The sequence below is a fragment of the Lepidochelys kempii genome, chromosome 4 (genome assembly GCF_965140265.1).
Source record: "Lepidochelys kempii isolate rLepKem1 chromosome 4, rLepKem1.hap2, whole genome shotgun sequence".
Taxonomy (NCBI): domain Eukaryota; kingdom Metazoa; phylum Chordata; order Testudines; family Cheloniidae; genus Lepidochelys; species Lepidochelys kempii.
Window position 1 is genome coordinate 48,769,904 of NC_133259.1, and position 19,294 is coordinate 48,789,197.

The window sequence follows — 19,294 nt, forward strand, 5'->3', positions numbered from 1 at the left end:
TGTATTGTTTTTCACAAATACCTCTGCTGCTTCAGATATGAATTCCTGGTGGGGGAAAGGAGCCTGTCAGGTTACTGCTGTTTGTTCTATGAGATGTTCTTGGTGTGATGTCCTTCAAAATGAGTGAGATTAATGAGCATTAATTGATTGTAGCTCATTAACATGCATGTTTTCATTTGTCAGCTATTTGGTTACCATAAGTGCTGTATAGATTCCCAATGATGTTTGTGGTATTCTTTCTTTCAGATTTAATTTTTATTCCCTAGCTATGTTTCTCTATCTTATCAGTGTTATTATGTAATTATCTGTCTTATCTATCTCACACATCTGTCTGTGTGTGCTACGTTTATGTGGTTCTTTGTATTTTATCCCTTTACTATCAAGGATAATTGTCAATTAATTTGCATAAATCTTAGTCGAATATTCTTTAGTTGGTACTAGTTGGTGTAATGTACTAAAGCTTCTGGGAATTTTTTTGTGTTTTATTTTCCTGCAGCACTTGAAAAAAAATTCACAATGCATATTGATTACTCACAGTTTTATTCCAGTAATAGACCATTTTTTCCCCAAAACGATAATCTAAAATTAGTATTAAACATACGTTTTACAAAACTACAATAAAAATGGGTTTATTATCTCAATAGGATCTGCATTGACTTGCTAAAGAGTCCAAAATCCCTTTACAGTCCATCTTGGCTCCTGAGTTCAGTCTAGAAAGATCTGGACTCCATATAAATAATGTCTAAGGCCCTTTGGTTTTGTTTTTTACTAAACTTCTCTGAAAAATTCCCAGGTTTGGAAAAAGTGTTTACTTGAGCTTTACCAATTTTAGCCCAATTTTTGCAAGTGCCATAAATCCCTGGATGTTGTTCCCCATTCAGATTCCTTGCTGAATGTCACAGTGCATCTGAAATTGGCAGGCTGCAAACAGTCACATAGATGCCTCCCTTTCTGAACCATGGCTGAGCTCAGTTTGGCCACAGTTAAGTATCAAAATCAAGAGTTTAAATATCAGTTCTTATCCACCCATTATCATCTGTTGCCTATTCTTCTCACTTAGACTCAAAGCAGTGAATGCTCCTGTGAAGTATTGACTTGAAGGGAGCAGAAGGGTTGCAGAACCTCCCAGGAATGTTCAGCACAATGCAGAATCAAGTTTTTAGGTTCCTTTATACTTGGAGCTATAGCCCCATCAACAAGAGTGTCTCCAGTGACCACTAACTTATTCTACATGTTCATCTCAGCTATTTATTTCAATACAATTACTGGCTTAATAAACTCATCACTTGCTCATAGTCTATAATATTGATCTGCAGGAACCCTACCAATATCTTACATCCTTATGTACAGAATTTTCTGGGTTTGGTGCATTTTGTATATTTTTAAACTATTTCACCAATAGTAATAGATTATATAGTGACTATATGAGGTACTTGCAAAAATGCATATTAACTTGATGGTGTATTGATTTTAAACACTAGCATTAAAAACAAAGAAGCAATGTTGAACATCTGATTTAAACCCATATAAGGAGAGAAAATTGGAATTAAAGCTAAAATTATGAGCTGAAAAGGTTGCTATATGCCTAGCATCCTTTGTACCTTTCAAGCTTTAAAATCAAGTACAGTTTCTATTGTGATTTTTTGCAGTTTTAAACCACCTGGATTGTTGTTTTTCTTATGGTAGAGCATATTATCATATATTGGTAACATATTTCTCCATTCACATTTTAGTTCTATTGTAAAAAAAGATGAGTTAAAACAGTATGCACTGGTATTTTCTTTTTCTCTTATCAAAGATACTTTACAAGTTACTTAGCAGTTTTAAGAGTTAGTGTAGTCCACTGGTTAATCAAGAAAGGGGAATATGAAGGATTCTGGGCTCAAATCCCATTTGAGACCCTAATCTTGAAAACTTGAAATCACTGATGTGTGTAGTCCTATTGAAGTCAATTCTCTGTGAGTGTAAAGGAACCTTAGTATAAATGAAAATCAGGCCTATTGGGACTACTCATCTGCTTAAAGTACAGTACATGCATAAATCTTCGAAGTTGGGCTGAGTCAAAAACTCACTCTGTGATCTCCAACAAGTCATCTGAAAGCATCATATTTCTGTCAGCCAACTTGTAAAACTGAGAAAACCAGATATGCTTTACTAGGCAAATTATTTTAAAATCAAAGCTGTGTATTCCCATATACGCAACTGTACAGAATCAAGCTAGTACATTTATTTAATATCTTCTTGTTGGTTCTGGTCCTTGAAGGATTTAATATTCTTTTATACATGCACATTTTGGAATTCTACTTGTTTTCCGTAGGTGTTCTTTTAGACCACAGGGAAACATCACTCAACAGTTTTGGAATTATTTGGCAATTTCAGTGTTTTGTCATTAAGAAATTAGGAAATTTGTAATCATCTGTTTTCATGCTTCATCCAACTCCTCTACATCCTCCCCTAGCCCTTCCCTCAACTCAAAAAGACATTAGTAAATATGGCAGAACTTAGAGAAACCTTACCATTTAAAATAAAATCAACATGTTCAATGTTTAGAAGAACAATGATGGGCAAATTTGAAAAGGTTCAAAAACATTCAGAAATTTTAATCCTCTCCAAACTGCTAATAATTAAGCTAGAAATCTCACTGGCATGGCTTTTCTCATGTTTCCCCTCAAGGTCAGAAATAGAGTAAGAATGGCATTTCCTGTAGTGTTTTATTATTTTATTTCCACCCCAAAACCCAAAACATTTTTAAGTATCTGAAAGGAAAATAAAACAGTTATCTGAACTTCTTTGTGCTTCTAAGGAGGTTCAGGTCTGGTTTGGTTGCAGTTTTAACTGAAGAGTCAAAGCAGTTTTTAATTTAACTCAAAAAGGTTTAGTAATCCATACTTGAAAATAGATAGTTAAGATAGCCTTAACTAAATGCAAGAGAATTAATTTTAAACTGATCTTGGCAGGAAAAAAGTGAAGAATTAACTTTAAAAGGCTAGAGAAGTCAGGGGAGACCTGAGCTATTTATCCTTGAGGTCATGGACGTGATATTTCAATAATTGCGGATGATCTGTGAGAACTATAGTGACTCAACAGTGCTATCAAAATTATATATACTGTAAATTTTTAGCAAGCATGCAGACTAATATTACTTCCAGGAATGCCAAAAATATATATATTTCTATTTCCCTCCAACGGCTTTAGTTTATGTTCCCACTGTTGCTCTCCTTTGCTCACTACTCTCCAGAGCCTTTCACTGTGTCTAGTTAGATCTTGTATTAATTTAGTCCTTGATCCTGCATTTCTTACCCACCCATAATTTTCATTAATTTCAGGGGGAGCTTTAGGTGCATGAAGAATGTAAGATCAGACCCTTAGACTGTAAATTCTTTAATACCAGCGCATTGTCTTTTATACATCTATAAAATGCCACGAACATTTGTGGAACTCTACAAATAATACTAACACTATTCCCTTAACACGAGTCAAATCAATAACTGCAACAATTCCATCTAGCGTGCCACACTGAAAATTAACATCTAATGGGTGGCATGGTTGAACAAAACAAACTAGTATATCTTTTTTACAGATTCTCAAAAGTATTGTAAAAATCAGGCCCTAGCAGTGTCAGAAGCTCTAACAGGATTTACAGCATCTGTAGATGAGGCAGCTAGAAGTATGAAAACATAAATTTTTTAGTTGTGATGTGAACTTTCTTTTTTAATGGAGTTTTCTCTCAATCTGTGCCCTACAAAGCAATTGTTATCTGATGTGTACTACAGACGGATGATCAGCAGGGAACACACAGAGATGTGTGTGCGCATGCATATATCTGTTACCTGGATGTTTGATTTCATTTTATTGTACTAGGCAAATATTTTTTGGGAATGTGAGGAAGAAGTTTAAAAAAACATAGTTGCTAAGAGGGGGTCACTATTACAGATGATTTTGCTTTTCAGGAAAAAATGGTTTTTGAACAAAAGCCAATGATTTTATTCTTTCTCACTTTCAGCAAGATGCTTAAGTACATTCCTAATTTTAAGCATTGGGAGTAGACCTATTAACTTCAGTGGGACTACTCATGTACCTTGCTGAGCTGGGGCCTGAATTCTACCTTCTTAATCCTGTTCAACCATTGGTTAGCTCTTGAGAAAAAACAGCACTTACCTGGAGCCTGCTCATTTCAGCTTAACTGACAGCTGAAAGTTCTTTCATTCTTGAGGGCATGACAACAGGGTTTGTCCTTTTCAGATACATGGAATAGCATACAGAAAAGGGAGGAAGAATGAGCAACTTGTTTAGGTAGAACTGTGAAATAAAAAAAAATTACAGTAAGAAAACAGCAAGAACTTATGTTATCATTCATTTTAAAAGTTGCTTGAAAGCTTTTTGCTACATCCTCATGGGTGTTTTAAAGTTTTTCTCAGTTAAGAACCCCGCCCTCCCACCCCCAATATTATTGTTTTCTGGCCACTGGCACATATCATTGCCTGCCAGAGTTGAACAAATTTCCTTTGGGAAATTACTATGAATCTCTCAGCCACCTATGTATTTGCTTCAAATACCATTAGCTTTTTTCAATTTGTGAATGGGTGCAAGGAGTTGCCTGATTCTAAGTCCTTGCATAAGGACAACTGTTCCTCTGAGTCACCCAGCTCTAAAGTGCTTGAACTTCCACATGGAAGTTCAATGTAATTACTGCTGCTTACTTTTAACAATGATAAATGGATGTAGGAATCTCTCTGAGCACTGGGAACTGAGTTCTGGGACAGAAACATCCAGCAGGGAAGTCTGTAGAAACACTGAGCTTCTGAGAAAAAGCTTAAGATGAGGTTTATGATGGTGATTATTTGAGTTACTAATAGAATTAGAGCTCAGGAAGCAAGCTCCGTGGCAGTGACGCTCAGACAGCTCAGCTCTAACAAAATAAAATAGAGAGGTGTTCAAGGCAGAGGGTGAGCTACAGTATATATACAAAGAAGTTTTACTTTCAGCCTTCTTCTTCTACAAGTGAAGAGTTATAACATCTTAATTTAAGCTAAATATATCCCCAAAGGGCAATCTCCCCAGTCCTTTCAGCATACCATATCTCTTTGTGGTGTATTCTGCAATGACTGTTTTATCGAGGGAAGGGAAATAAAGGGAATAGCTGTTTATAATCTCGAAGATTGTTTTCTGTGATTGGACAGCTGGAGAGGATGAGTAAATTCAACAGTTCCCTACTTCAGCAAGAAGTTCTCTGTACTTCTTGATATCCTCCTACGTAATAAGCTCAATACAGGATTTGATTCCCAAGTAACACATCCATCTTCAAGCTTCAGAACAAACACATAACAAAAGACCTAGGAAAATAATTCAAAATAAAGCTTGGCATTTTGAAAAATAGTGATTTGTTAATTTTATGCAGGACACGGTATAATGGCCCTTTAATCAAAAAGGGTAAGTTCTCCTGGATTCAAAGGAGGGGATTCTGATCTCACTTATACTGGTGCAAATCAGAAAAAAACCCAAATGAAGTCAGTGAGTTACACTGCTGTAAAATCATTCTCAGTTAGATCATTGTCATAAATATAAAGGGAAGGGTAAACCCCTTTGAAATCCCTCCTGGCCAGGGGAAAGCTCCTCTCACCTGTAAAGGGTTAAGAAGCTAAAGGTAAACTCGCTGGCACCTGACCAAAATGACCAATGAGGAGACAAGATACTTTCAAAAGCTGGGAGGAGGGAGAGAAACAAAGGGTCTGTGTCTGTCTGTAGTCGTCTTGGCCAGGGACAGAACAGGAATGGAGTCTTAGAACTTTTAGTAAGTAATCTAGCTAGGTATGTGTTAGATTATGATTTCTTTAAATGGCTGAGAAAAGAATTGTGCTGAATAGAATAACTATTTCTGTCTGTGTATCTTTTTTGTAACTTAAGGTTTTGCCTAGAGGGGTTCTCTATGTTTTTGAATCTAATTACCCTGTAAGATATCTACCATCCTGATTTTACAGGGGGGATTTCTTTATTTCTATTTACTTCTATTTTTTTATTAAAAGTCTTCTTGTAAAACACTGAATGCTTTTTCATTGTTTTCAGATCCAAGGGTTTGGGTCTGTGGTCACCTATGCAAATTGGTGAGGCTTTTTATCCAACATTTCCCAGGAAAGGGGGAGTGCAAGTGTTGGGAGGATTGTTCATTGTTCTTAAGATCCAAGGGTCTGGGTCTGTAGTCACCTAGGCAAATTGGTGAGGCTTTTTACCAAACCTTGTCCAGGAAGTGGGGTGCAAGGTTTTGGGAAGTATTTTGGGGGGAAGGACGCGTCCAAACAGCTCTTCCCCAGTAACCAGTATTAGTTTGGTGGTGGTAGCGGCCAGTCCAAGGATAACGGGTGTAATATTTTGTACCTTGGGGAAGTTTTGACCTAAGCTGGTAAAGATAAGCTTAGGAGGTTTTTCATGCAGGTCCCCACATCTGTACCCTAGAGTTCAGAGTGGGGGAGGAACCTTGACAATCATAATCTAACCCGAAGTGTTGCTTCAGTACCTTCTGAACAGTTTGTAGCACAGTGGACCAGAAACTCATTTTGGACCACCTCAGTGCCACTAGATGAAGTGAACCAGTGGGAGAAGAATGAGAGGCAGTAAAAAAATGCAATAAATAGTAACAGGAAATATAAAAGGTAAGGTAATCTCAGAGCAGGAAGATGAAAACTCATTCTCCTTTAATTCCTCCCTCTCATCTGACTTTGCTGCTGATTTCAGAATTGCATGCTAGAGTAATGCCACATGCATGTTATTCTGATTGTAAAGAAGCAGCAAGATGATGAATGAGATATCAAAAGATTAATGAAGGTGATGTGAAATACTGAAGTATATTTGAAGGAGAGTAGGCTCATTTATGGAAGAAACACAACTCAAGGGCTCTATTGTGAAATCCTTACTCACATGGGTAGTCCCATTAAGGCCAATGGGATTACTCATATGAGTAAGAACTATTTGCACAAGGAATGGTTTACAAGACCAAGCCTCAATTATTTCACAAATTTCATTTTCTTCCCACTGAGTTCAGCTTTCACTTTGGTTCTACTTCCATTTATCCTGTTCCTGAATTGTAGCCATACATGAGAGGTTTTAACATCCTAACAATGTAATATTTTTATGTGTAGGAAATATGTCTAGGATGCTGAGGATAGACAATAGCTTAACATGTCTTTTTGCCATTGTAGACCTAGTCAACTATTACAAATTGGGAGAACTTCAGGAAGTTTGAAGTTTACATTTCAAGCCTAAAAATGTGGATGTTTTTCCAAACCCTTCCCAAATTCATCTGAGCCTGGTTTCCTCTGGTCTAGGAATTCTGAAAGAACAGCTCTTCTTGTGGTATTTTGGTACTTCCCCTTCCAATTCTTGCCATTGCTAGTTAGTACAGAGACATATCTATATACCTATATAGATATATAAAAGCAACAAAAACATATTAACACAATGGAGCTTCTGAAATATATTTAACAAACGGTTAAATTCTGCCTTCTACTCCTGGCTGAATACAAGGGTTTGACAATGGGGTTTCAGGAACTGGAAAGGATCTTGCCTCATCCCAGATAGTGGAGTAATAAAAATGATTTCACTGCCTCACCCCTCTCCTAGTCCAACTTTGCTCCCAAGTCCTCTTGCATTGGTATATGCAGGGAGCATTCTGGGACTTTCTGTGGCTACAGAGAAGGGATAAGATTTGCTCCAAATAGCTGAGATGTTAAGAAACTTCTGGTAGAGGACTGAAATTCTTATTTCAAAGTGATCATCATTCACATACACTGTTAGCCATGAAATCTTACCCCTGGTGCCTCCTGTCTGAAAAGGGTCCCATGTGCATTTCAGATTATAGTACAGCTGTATGCGTTTGGGGGCAGGGAAAGAATTCTTAATGAATTCAAACAGAAAAAAAAAGATACCTTTTGAAGTAAGGCCAAATACTTAGGATAAACTGCTTTTCATATATGAATAATTGAGGGGTAAAAACGTAGTGTTGTACAGGTTTTGTGCTCAGATTCCCTTTACAATGCTCCCATCTAACATGCTAATGAGATGAGACTCATCAGATAAGAAGCACCAACACATTCTATATATAGACTGATAAAAGAGCCTCATCTCACTCACTAACAAGGCTTTCCTTCCCATGTTAAAACTGCTGATGCTTTTGAGAGGCAGCTTGGATCATGATTTTCTTAATTTTTATCCATAAACTCCAGATGGCTACCATCCCACTAAAGCATTTTTCTTTGTCACTATATTTTGCTGCAGCATGCACTGGTCAATAATGAATACTTAAATTATTTTTTCTGGTTGCATTTCTATGATTTCACAGGTTTTTGGGGTAAAAAATCTAAGTAACTATTTCAAGCTGAATGAATCTGCTTAGTTACTCTAATGAACATTATCTTTAATGTAAGCCAATGGGAGAAGGAAAACTGACCAAGAAATAATTTTCTTAAAGGGATCAGAAAAACACAGAAAGAGGTAACAATATTCCCTCTCATAAATAATAGTGTAGCTCTTTCTTCTGACAGTGTTTCATTTTTGACATCAGTACTGACCCTCTGCCAAGTGGCAGCAGATGTCCATTGCGTTACAGGTTGGGTTCCAAATAGAAGAGAAATCAGTGTGACATGGAGGTTGACTATATTTTTGGTGTCATCTGCTCTATATACACCAGTCCAAAAGAGAGGCAATCACAAACAGTATGCAGGCTCTCCTCTGCACCAGAAATCTCAAGCCAAACATCCATGTCCAGTTCTCAAGATGTCACTCTGCCATCAAATTTGCCTTCAAGTACAGAGAATAACACAAAGAGAAAACTTTCTGCCAACTGCGACAGCTTGTCTCAAAGAACTACTGCATAAAAAAACTATATAGTAGAGCTGGTTGGGAATTTTCCAAAGAAACAAGGAGCTGAAAGCCTAAAATTGTGGGAGCCACGGCTAAGCCATAAGCATCACTGCTTGGACTCCAGGGTTAATTTTGTGTCAACATTTTAAAAAAAACAACATTGTGATTATTTCAAAATGATTTTTTTTTTTCCAGATTTCCTTTCCACTGGAAATGTCAACATTCTGCTTTTGGTTCCAAAATGGAATTAAGTGTCCTTCAGATTTTCAGAATGTCCCATGGAACAGAAATTCTGTCTTTCAACCAGTTCTACAATACAACATTTCTTCAACTACTAAAAACATTCTTGTAAACTAAGAAAAAGGTCTTGTAATACTATGTAACATCACCATCCAGTGACCCCCATCATAACAAGAAAAAAAACCAGAGGAATCTGCAATTGAACCTATAGTGATCTATCTACCACCTATTCAACAGCTAATGTCAATAGTATCTTCTTCTTTATTTGAAGCCAAAAAAGATTTCTTCATTTGTGTAAGTTGACCCCAAAGGTAAAAAGGAAGCTCTATTGTAGAAATCAGACAACTAAGTGTTCCAAAAAATTCAGCAGATGCTTGTCACTAGAAGTATTTAAGTGTTACACACATGCTTATCTAGGGACAAAAGGACCTGGAGGAATAAAATGAGTCTTTATGCTTAATGCTATGACATTTTCTCACTTTGATCTTTGAAGTGAATTCAGGAGAGTTATTTGACATAAATAAAGATGTATACTAAACAGGAGAACAATAAATAAAATCTTACAAAGGCAAATGTCATGTTTTCCCTTACTCCATTGTGTTCCTTCAGATGTGTAAAACTCTAACATATCTCCTTGTAATGACCTAACTGATAATCTGCAGGTAGAATTTTAAGGAGTCTATAGGGAAAGAAAAAATTGATTTAGTGCAGACAAGTTGGTGCCAGTACTTCATGCTTCCTTGGCCTTATTCTAATCACCCTGTCATGTGTCTAAAGAAATAGGATGTTACAGGTTAAGTTAAGCAAGATGAGGAGCTCTCACATGCCATTATGTATTTATTTATTGGCAGTAGTGCTTTGGAGCCCCAGTCATGGACCAGAGCCCCCATTGTGCTAGGTGCTGTACAAACATATAACAAAGAGATGGTCCCTGCCCCAATCTGAGTAGGTGATGGACAGGCGATCAGGATTTCATAATGACCTTGAGCCTTTTCCTTACAAGGTGACTGTGAGGTCTGACCCAACTAGCATCTTAATCTAAACTGGGTTAGGTAGTGGCACATCCAAGTAGGACTAGGCAACCAACTCCCTTGGACTGGAGACAGACCCACCTACAGAGACACTACTGCTACTTGAATGATCCAAACCGTTGGTGGGATTTAGTGGATGGGTGAGATAGTGCAGCCACAGGCCTGTTACCTTATGAGACATTCTCGCTGGTGGGTGGGAAGGGACTTAGCCTACTGTTAAAGTTACTGAAGTGGGAGAGGTATTTTACTATATATTTGCATATACATTCTGTTGCTGTGTCTCCCAGTTTATGACTGTGTTCCCATTCCCCTGTGTTCCCTTGTTTATATACAGTCTCAGACTGCTTGTGAGTGGGGAAGTTCTGCCTGTTAAGTGAATGCAGGGACCATGTGATTAGTTTTTCCAGGTTTCTGAACTGGTTTAGTCATTGGCAGAAAGACCCTTGCTGCCCTTCTTCCTCCTGTTAACTACGTGGCAGATAGTCATGTATGGAATAAACAGCTATTGGCAGAATCATTTATTCTGTCTATATCCAAATGGAAACCAACCAGTTGCATTCACAAATTCTAAAAATTGTGCTAGTTTTCAATTAGCCATGAAAACTGCTGGTCAGTAGAAAGAACGCTGCTAATATGTTTTAAAGAAATTTTTAAATCTTTTGATTAATGCAAATCAAAATTCTTAATCCAGAAACAATTCTAAAAATACCTCCAACTCAGAGACATTATAAAACTCAGACCCATAGAATGCCATTAAAAGATCTTTTTGGAAAGGATTCTCTTTAATAATCGTTGCTTACAAAGCAAAATACTTTACAAAATCTGTTCAGTTTAGGGATCTCTGCTGAAATGTAAGCAAAAAAGGAAACAGATGTAAATCTGGATGTGGCTAATAAGAATTGGTCCAAAATCCATGAGCAAATTTTAAAAAGTACCAAGCCCTATTAAACAGTGTTTTATAAGGAAATACTCTCCACCATGCACATTCAGTCCTAAAAATATTAATTGATTATTGGTGTTGGGCTTCTTATCACAGTGCACTACTTTTATGTTGTTGCTAAGATATTGTAATAAGGAGGGAATTGATGGAGAATGCTGATTTGTAGAAACATGGGTGAGATTCTGCAGCTCCAAGTCACTGAGACTTGGAGCTGCCAAGCCACCTCCCTGTGCCATGCACTCTTCAGTTCTACTCTCCCAAGCTGCAGACTGCTATTGAGGGGACACCAGGGAGTGCAGAGAGTTAGTCAGCCACAGGGACAGAGCAGTGCACAGATTTAAAGTACTATTTGTTTAACTTTACCTGCATTCAGCTTCATTCTTTGCAAATGAAACAGGTTTATAGGTTTGTATGTAATGAAAACGAATCCAAACCTGAGGCCATAAGTTGAAACAAATACAAACTGAACTACTGAAGTTTTGGGGAAAAAAAACTGGCCCACTTCTAAAAACCAATTTTCATTTTTGCACTCATCTGAGCTTCCTGATTCAAGCTGATACTAGAAGCAGAAGTGCTGAAATATCCCAACAACGTCACTGCTTATAGTAGTTTCAACCTGACCAGAAACACCAGGTACTAGAAATCTTGTCAGAGATCCTTGTCTAATGAAATTAGTTTGAGCCCAGCTCTCAATGCCCAGTAAGCTCAGATAGTTCAGGTGAATATGTTTCTAAACTTTTGGGTGCATGTCTGAATCCAATCTTTTCAGCTTTACACATTTCTAATAACTACTGTAGGCTAGTTCTGTGAGTACATGGTGTGAGGTAGAAAAGATTGCCAGGAGCCTGCCCTCCCCTTGTAAGGTATGCTTAAGGTGCAGGCAATCCTTGGATTCCATACCTACTGCCTTAGGAGTGCACATCCACCCAAAGAAGGCAAGGAGAAGGTGAACTCATGGCTCTGCCCTCCCCACAACCCAGCCACAGTATACAGTGCGAAACACCTCATAAACGGTAGTAATGTGGGTAAAACTCTCCTTGCATGCCAGGGAGTTCAGGACATCATTGTGTTTCTCTGCTCCCCCACAATGGCACTGGGCTATCCTTTAATCTGGGTTGCATCTAAGTAGAAAACAAACCAACAAAAGAGGAAATGAACACCTAAGGCCGAAAAGAAGGATCATTTATCTTTTTCTTTAAGTATCTACCTTCCAGCATATCTAGGGCTTCTGATTTTGGTTTTAACCACAAAACATTGATAACACAATAAATAAGTAAAATAATGAAACCTGTGTTTATCCAAAAAAACCACCAGAAAACCAGCAGTAATTGTTATTTATCTCTAAGGGCTTGTCTAGGTGAAGCAGTAACATGGACTACATGGGTATGGTTTCTAAAGTGCATTAATGTTTTGAGCATTAATTGATCCACATAGACCCTACTGGTGCTCATCAAATATTCCCTTGGGCACTTTAACATAGTGCTGTTTGAAACTAGGGAACATTACAAAGAGATTACTTATTAGAATATATACATTGCTCATTAAAAGAGAAAGCCCCAAATCCAACCTGGTCCCTCCTGCAATTTTTGGATATCTACATAAAACTTTAAAATAGCTAAAAATAAACTCCAAAAAATTAAATGAATAAACCCTGGAAAAAAGAAGCCCTAACCATACCATATGTCTGGAATGGCTTCATCACTGCTGTTGTTTCTCTGCTTTTCTGACATCTCTAAAATAGGAAATCTCCACAGCAACATACAGTGTTGCAAGAGTATGGGAACAGGCTACAGAAGTCCTGTTGAAAGTGACTGTAAATCTGTTGATTTGTTAAGAGGATTTTCCATTCAAAACTGGTTATTTTACACCACTTAAATTAAAGCATGGTACTGAACAATGTATTACTGTCATTTGTCCAATTCCCATATTATGGAGATTCTAGCTGAGGTTAAGACCCTGTGCACCACACCAATTCAGTTAGGCAGCTGAGGATTCCCCTGGCAATGAATATTTTGACTGTGGTAACATCTATCTTGATTCTAGGTCTTCTTTCCATCCCCCATAGCAATGGGGCCATGCCAGAGATGGGAAGGGGTACCGCAAGAGTGCAGTGTGATCTGGGTCTCTATGAATCCATGACAATCTTGTCTAATTTAGATACATCCACATTAGAGCCTACTTTAAGTTGCGCCTGAGGCCAAACAAGCTCGGAGCCAGTTCTGGGATTGGAGGGAGCCACAGGGAAAGGTACACTCAATGCTGCTCCACAGCACTTGAGCACTGAGTCCCAGCTTTCCTAAGTTTTGCCAGTTTAATTCCACTGATTTCAAGGGAGTCATTCTGTTGTTAATGAGAGGAAAATTTGGCTTGGAGTCAAGATTTTATTTGAAAGCTCCTATAGAGTTTCATAACACAAAAAGCTCCTTTAGATAAATGAACATAATCCTGAACTCTCAGTTTTTGAACTATAGTGGATAGACTATATATATATTAGATAATCAATAAACATACAGCGAAATACAATCAATAAACCTACAACTAAACATTTTGTATGCTGTCTGCAAGCATTATCTTTGAAATTCCAACACATAGGAAAACAAAACCCACCAAACGGTGAGTTCCCAAAGGGCTCACACTATGTGTCTGCTGAAAGCAGAAGAAACTTGATTTGGGGAGATATTTAAAGTAATGAAAAGAGCATTTGTATTTTACTTTTCTTTTGTTTTTTTTTTTAAATCAAGTTTCTTCCCCCAAAACCATCTGCCATGTAAATCAGATTCTGTGGTCATCACAGACAGTTTCAGTAAAATCAAAGTACAGATGGTGGTTTATTACAAAACAACATAGTAAGCTTAGAATAGATGATACATTTGGTCATTTTTGCACACAAACTCCCTGATTAAGTATGAAAAATGTGAATGTTTGTTTATCTTGGAAAAACTGCTATTACTTGTCAAGCATGACCAATTAGGTATTTCTAAACGGTTACCCATATAATTAAGAAAAAACAGCCATCTGTAAAGTTAGAAGTTTTGCTCTCCTTTTTTCTGATCCACATGTAAATGTAATTTCTCTAATCTGATTTACTCACAAGACAGTTACCAGACAGAGCAAAGAGGCTGATGATTGAAACTGGTCTATTTTACTTTAATTTTTTCCTTATTTTCCACTTACATTTTTCTTATGACAGATGTTGGCTGCTAATAAGAGAAGACAGGAGGAAATCTTCTCAAAATATTTATCATTTCATCCTCTACTGCACTTGAGGGATGTACAAGACTGAGATAGCAACAACAAAAGTTTCTTTTACATTATTAGTCAGTGGTGTTTGATACTTTGAATTTTAAAATTCAGAGAGAAAAACAAACAAATGTTCAGTCCATTTCTGAATTCTGTAAGATTAAAGCAAAGACGGGACATGGAAATGGATCTATTTTGACTCTTTTCAAGTAATAAGGAACACATAGGACTTTTTAAATTCACAACCCATGGTGGAGGAGTAGGCGTGAGAAGAGGCAGAGATACCCCATGCCAGTGGGAGTCCCTAGAAGCAGTTCAACTCAGCTAGAAGTTATTTTATACTTGGAGAACACCCACTGAAGGAAAGGTCTTCTGCAGTTTCCACAGTATGCATCCGATGAAGTGAGCTGTAGCTCACGAAAGCTTATGCTCAAATAAATTGGTTAGTCTCTAAGGTGCCACAAGTACTCCTTTTCTTTTTGCGAATACAGACTAACACGGCTGTTACTCTGACACTTGCACCAGAAACTCTGTGCACCATCATTTACACACATAAATACTGAGAGTTTCCATGCATAGAATTCATATGGACTCAGTTTTACACATTAAGGGCTCTCATATAGCACCTTCCGAAATCAATGGGACTCTTCTGACACAAATAGGAGCTGGATCAGGCTGTCAGGGAAAATCCTGATATGATTTTACTGTGCAGGATTTTGTAAGCCCACATAAATGTGAGCTCAGTCAGCTCTTCTTGGTGCAGGGTAGCTGGAAATCTTCCTTGTAACTTTATGAAAGTTTAAGAAAGTATTTCTTTTTCTTTCTGAAATAATCCTAAATTTAGCAGGATAAAATAGTTCCATTTAGCACCAAGCTTAAATTTTAATAGTTCAGTTTAGGTCGCCTAATCTGAGACCTCCAGGTACATGAAAAAACATAATAATGGTACATTTTCCTGAAAATATTAACTTTTCCCCCTAAATCAAAGGTGTGTGTCTGTATGTGGGGAAGCGGCCGGGGGGGGGGGGGGAGTCTATCCTGCTCCACCAAGGAACAAAGACTTTGACCAATAAGACTTCAAAAACATTCTCAGAACAACAACAACAAAAAGCCATTCAGAATATCAGTAGCTAATCTTTTAAACCCAGAAACTGAACCAAGAAAGGTTATATTTTCACAGAAGTACACATTTAAAAAGCCATTTGTTTTAAATACATCAGGAAAAATGGTTAAATGATCAGATCCCTAAAGATGTCCTTCTTTAACACCCCAGAATGCATACATTGTATTTCTCATTCTGAAATTACTCAAGAAATTAGAACTTCATTTCTCAAAAGATACATTCATTAGTACGTGTGCCATCAAGTGGTTTCAAATTTAGAATTAATCTTTTCCTGGTTTCCATATCTAAAGTGATTTGAAAATTCCTTTAAAATCATACCAAATAAACTTAATGTCCTAGCACCATCCATTTCAATGTGGACATTCATAGTTTTAATGTATACAAAATAGTTAAAGAAATGTGATCAGATTCACTTTCTACAAAAGCAGCTGCTCCAGAAAGACTCTCCAGCTATAAAGAGAAGGAATCCATTTCAGAGAACATATAGAAGCATCAGTGGTCATGCCCAGCTTCAAATGAATCCAGCCTGAATTGATCAAGCATTATTTATATTAATGGAGATTTTCCAGTGTTTTTCTTTTCATTCAAGACATTACCTTATTTACTAGCTACAACTAAACTCAAAACATTAAAAACAAGTTATACCTATAAAACCATATCAAAACAAAACAAAACAAATTTAAAGCACACTGGAATTTCAAAGCAAGTGAATTAATTAAAATAGTACCATTGTCCTTATCCTATCCAGGGACTGATTCTGAGAATTTTAACTTCAACCTCTCTATTCCTCAACATTCTCATATTACCAAAAAAAAAATCACAATACAAAAAGATCTGTCAGTAAACCAGGAGAGCATGTTATGGTCTCAGCTCCTATTAGCAACCAGTCACATCAACCAATGCAGGTTGTGCCTAGGGATGCAGAGTGGTGAATCCTAATGTGCTGCCTCAACCAAGTTCTGGAAGTGAAATCCATGGAGAAGCAAACAGATGGCATGATGGAAGAGTAGGTCAGCCACAACAGCTAGTACAAGGGAGTGAATCATTTCTTCATGCTCATTGTGAGCTGTCAGGGTTCCCTCCCCACTCTGTACTCTACGGTACAGATGTGGGGACCCCCCATGAAAGACCCCATAAGCTTATTTTTACCAGCTTAGGTTAAAAACTTTCTCAAGGCACAAATTTGGTCTTGTCCTTGAACAGTATGCTGCCACCACCAAGTGATTTATACAAGAACAGGGAAAGGACCACTTGGAGTTCCTATTTCCCCAAAATATCCCCCCAAACCCTTACACACCCTTTCCTTGGGAGGCTTGAGAATAAACAAGATGAGCACAAAACCAGCCTTGGATTTTGAAGACCCAAAAACCCCAATCAGATTCTTAAAAAAACAGAACTTTATTAGAAGAACAAAAAAAGATAAGAGAACAACTCTGTAAGATCAGAATGGAAGATAATCTTACAGGCAGTCAGATTCAAAACATAGAGAATCCCTCTAGGCAAAATCTTAAATTACAAAAAGACACAAAAATAGGAATACACATTTCCTCCAGCACAGCAAATTTCACAAGCCAAAACAAAGAAAACCTAACACATTTTCTAGCTAGATTACTTACTAACTTTACAGAAGTTGGAGGGCTTGCATCCTTGATCTGTTCCCAGCAAAGGTATCACACAGACTGACAAAAGCCTTTCCCTGCCCCTTCCAGATTTGAAAGTATCTTGTCCCCTCATTGGTCATTTTGGGTCAGGTGCCAGCCAGGTTTACCTGAGCTTCTTAACCTTTACAGGTAAAAGGACTTTGCCTCTGTCCAGGAGGGATTTTATAGCACTGTATACAGAAAGGTGGTTACCCTTCCCTTTATATTTATGACTTGAGCAAAGAAGTAGCATGAGAGGGGAAGAAAGTAAGGGCCACAATAGAGGTATACTTCAGCAAGCCATGTTTTTTTTTTTAATTCCCCAAAGTTTCAGATACTCTGGATAAGAATCAGAAATTTTGGGTGCTTATCCCAGCCAAATCACTAAACTGTTTAAGGGTCAACTTTCAGGAGATTTGCAATTTACTCATCCGAGTTGCTCATCAACAAAAAGTCATATTAAGTATAGTAGTACAGATAGTACATTATGTAAATAATAATTATGCTTTCCAAAGCCCTAGTTCAGCAAGGTAAATTTCAATATGTGAGTAGTCTCACTGAAGTCTATGGGAATACTTTTGTGCTTACATGTAGACAGATACTTAAATACCTGTCTGAATTGGGGCCAAAACCTGGATGTGAACTAAAGGAAATATACACAGTGTAATTGAACCTGATGTACCAGTTGCTCTTTGAACCATCATCTTAAAGTTATAAGATATTGCCACCATTCTTTTGAAAGAGATTTGGAAAAATGTGTTTCAGGGGGTCAGTAATGTTAAAGGAGTCTGTGAAATGCTATTGAAAAACATTTCATGACTACAAAAGTCTAATAATGTAAGATAACATAGTTTACTTATAACACAGAAACCAATCAAATGAAATAGGAAGTTGGCATCATTTTTTGGCACAGGGAGAATAAGTCTTCTTTAAGTCTTGTTTTTTTAGAAGACTGTGTATTATTGATCAGTTGGGGTGAGAGAAACACAAGGTAGTGACATGGTGCCTGTTAGACAACAACATAAAATGTTTCATAAAGTTATTAATCACTCTGAATAATTAAGATGGAAACTATAACATTATTCTGCCTATGGAATAAAGTTCATCCTCATCTGCTACATCTTGATACAAGGATGATGTCTGACAGGGGAAAAAAAGTTCTTGATGAGACTTAAGATGGCTGAGGAGTCCAATCTGTGTGCTACAGGTTTTTCCATGCATATATCAGGTGGTTGCTTGGCGAGAGCACAATTGCTGGCCAGGATGTTGTACCCTTTCCTTCCTCCTCTGCCATTTCTCAGCCTCTTGAGCAAGCTGATTCTCTTCAAAAGGGGATGAGGCTTGACGTATGATAACACTCCATTGCAGTCTATTGCCAGCCAGCTCTTCCCAGTTCGTGGGGTTAATGCCTCCCTTCTTAAGAAATATTTTCAGGCTGTCCTTGTAGCATTTCCTCTGTCCCCTGTGAGTCCTCTTACCATGAATACGTTGAGAAAAGAGAACTTGCTTCGGAAGATGAGTATCAGCTATCCTCACACAATGGCCAGCCCAGCGAAGTTGATGTTTCATAATCTTCACCTCAACACTGGTGATGTTAACTGCAGAGAGAACACTGGCATTGGTGCAATGATCTTCTGATCTGATATGGAGAATCTTCCTAAGGCAGTGCTGGTGGTACCACTCCGGATGCTTAAGATGGCTTTGCTATGTCACACATGACTTGCACCCATTAATAAGAATGGGGATGACTACTGCATTGTAGACCAGGATCTTAGTTTCCATCCACAGATCTCTCTCAATAAAAACACAACAAAACAACTTTCCAAAGGATGCGTTGGCACAACAAATTCTGTGTTTGATCTCCACATCAAGATTGGCTATCAAGGAGAAGTGGCTACCAAGGTAAGGGAAATGTTGAATGTTTTCCAGGGGTTCTCCACCAATGATGTGGGAGAATGGGAACAACTGGTGCTGGGGCAAGTTGATGGAGCACCTTAGCCTTTCCAATATTGAGGGAAGTCCCAGGCTCTGATAGGCAACTGAGAAAAGATATAGTGTGGATTGCAAGTCAGCCTTGGTATGAGAGAAGATAACACAGTCGTCAGCATACTGAAGGTCAGTAATAATAGTCCTGATTATCTTAGTTTTAGAATGAAGATGCTGTAGGTTGAAGAGCTGGCCATCCATGCAATAATCAATCCCAGGATAAGCAAATGGCAGCTGCTCC